General features: G+C 62.7%; 1 non-coding gene across 1 annotated transcript; it reads left to right on the top strand.

Annotated features, from left to right (window-relative positions):
* Positions 1-1,066: 1,066 nt before the first annotated feature.
* LOC147712336 (U6 spliceosomal RNA) lies at positions 1,067-1,170 on the top strand. The gene has a single exon (XR_015296266.1). It is a non-coding gene; the product is annotated as a U6 spliceosomal RNA (small nuclear RNA).
* The last annotated feature ends 1,181 nt before the right edge of the window (positions 1,171-2,351 follow it).

Here is a 2,351-nt window from a genome sequence, read left to right on the forward strand (position 1 = left end):
CCTACCTCTTTTTTCTGCATACGCTGGCCGGGTCCGGGTGCTCCTCTCCGGCCGTCCTGGGGCTCGGTTCCGCGGCGCTGGTCGCTGCCGCCTCCCTTCGGGTATTTCTGGCTGCCCTACGGGCCGCGGCGGTTTGCCGCGCTGGAGTTGACGCCTCCCGCCTCTCGGGGGCGGGGTTTGGTGGCCACCAGGTGCGGCCGGTGATTTCCGTCATCGGTGTTGCGCGGCTTTCTCCTGCTGGCGCTGCGTTTGGTCGCGGCATGCCTGGGCAGTTGGCTGCGCGTCTGTCTCTTCCTCAGAGGGTCCGGTGTTCGATCCTCGGTAAGGGCGTTTTCTTTTTGTGGTCGCATGGGGACTGTGGGTTTTCATTTGCCAATTCACCAATGTGTTTTTTGACTCGGTTGTGATTGGCGCGATCTGTGGACTGTTCACTTCTTTCTGTGGTCCTTTTTTTCTGGCACCCTGGGGGCCCGTGTTTTCCTCCTGTGGAGGGGTGCGGCCCTGGGCCGTCAGGATGCGCCGGGCTCATGTGAGTTTGCGCTGCTGGGTTGCTGTGCCTTCTGGTCTCCTCAGGGAGGCGGGGGTTATGTCCCCCCTTCTGTCGCCGTCTGCGGGGTCTCCCTGTTGTACGGCGCTATCCCTTCTAGTTCTAGGGGTCCTTGCATGGCGGGGAGCCCTGCTCCCTCATCGCCTCGTCTCCCTCTCGGCCCGGTGGGGGAGTGTGGCCCACTGGTGGCGCCACGGTGCCTATTCCGTTCATGGAGTCCCACTCGGCTTCCCTGGGCAATGGCTTGCTTTTTCACCACTGCGGCCCCCGCAATGCAATGCCTGGCCTCCGCCTTGGGGGTGTCCGGGGGTGGACGCCTCGGGGGTTGGCCAGGAGAGGTTCCACTGCAGTTTTCGTACAAGCGCCTTGTGCCCTTGTGGGTGTGTAGTGCGCTATTCTTGTATCTAGTTCCGCTACTGTGAAGTTGGGCATGGCCCCTGCGCTGGGATGTCACGCCTAATTCGTGATTCGTTGGTGAGGCTTGCTTTTCCCTCCTCCGGCGGCGGTGGTTGTTCCCGGGTGCTCGCTTCGGCGGCGCGTATACTGAAATTGGAACGATACAGAGAAGAGTTGCATGGCCCCTGCGCGAGGATGTCCATATATTGCGTTCTCTACGCATGTGTCCGGACTCCCCCCCTCTGCCTGCGTCCGTTGTGATGGGCGTTGTGGAGGTGGGCTTTGTCACCTTTGCCGCTCTGGTGGCCGCGAGGCTGGCTCGGCCGTCTGGTTTGGCTGCGTCCTTGTCGGCGGTGACGGCGTTTTCGGCGAATGGCCTACTCTGGCTGTCTCCGGTCTTTTCGTTTGGGGCCCGCTCCCCTGGGCGCGGCCTCCTTCGGACTCCTCATCTGCCTGTGGGTGAGGGCGTCCTGCCCTTGCATGGGTGGGGTCCTTCGGCCATTCCACCCGGATTTCAGGGTGTCGGTCTTCACGAGGTACGTTCAGGTTTGGCTTCCGGGTCCGAGTTTCGGCTATTCCCGGTCTCGTACTGGTGCTGCCGCTCCCTTTGTTTCGCCCCTAGATCCTGGCTTTCGGCCTTCTCACTCCAGGGGGTTCCCTGGGTGGGGGAGGGGGGGCTGTTGCCTCCGTTACGTCCCGTCTTGGGACGTGGCTGTCACGGTTCTTGGGCTCTTCGGGCTTGCTAGCCGGTGTCCGGTCTTGCTGGTCTTGCGGACTTTCCGCGGGGTCCCACCTTCTCGACGGGTTAGGGTACCTGCTCCTTCCCTTGTCTCAACTGAAGGGTTTTCTGGGACCATGGGTTGGCCTGTGAGGCCGGCCTGCGAGTGGGGGTTCCCTCTCTCGGTTGCGGGTACTTCCGTTGGGCTTGCCTTCTGGCCCGTGGGTGGGAACTGTGCTCCTGGCCCGCCTGGTGGATCTTCTTCGCCGGGAGGGGATCTTGGTGTTCCCTGTCTGGACGTGTGATACTTCTCGGCCTCGTCTTTTTCATGGGTGAGGCTTCACGTCAGGTGGTGTCTCCCCTACGTCGGCTCCCTGCTCTATGTGCGGTGATCCCTGCGGTTCCCGTCTCGGGCTTGTCCTCCTTCGGGGGTCGTATGCCTGGACCCGGTCCTCCCCTCTGGTTCGTTCAGGGGGGGGGGGGCGTACTTTGGCGCCGGGTCGTTTGGGGGTCATTGGGATCTCCTGCAGTCACGCGGCTCCTCGTGCTTCGGGAGTTGCTGGCAGTCCTCCTGGCCTGCCGTCTTTTGCACCTTTGCTTCAAGGTCCCCATGTTCTGGTCGGGTCCGTCGACCTAGTGGGGTGGAGCGGTGTCAGCCTTCAGAGGTGGCGGATCGACTGAGTCGGATAT

The sequence above is a fragment of the Lissotriton vulgaris genome, chromosome 5 (assembly GCF_964263255.1).
Source record: "Lissotriton vulgaris chromosome 5, aLisVul1.2, whole genome shotgun sequence".
Classification (NCBI taxonomy): Eukaryota; Metazoa; Chordata; class Amphibia; order Caudata; family Salamandridae; genus Lissotriton; species Lissotriton vulgaris.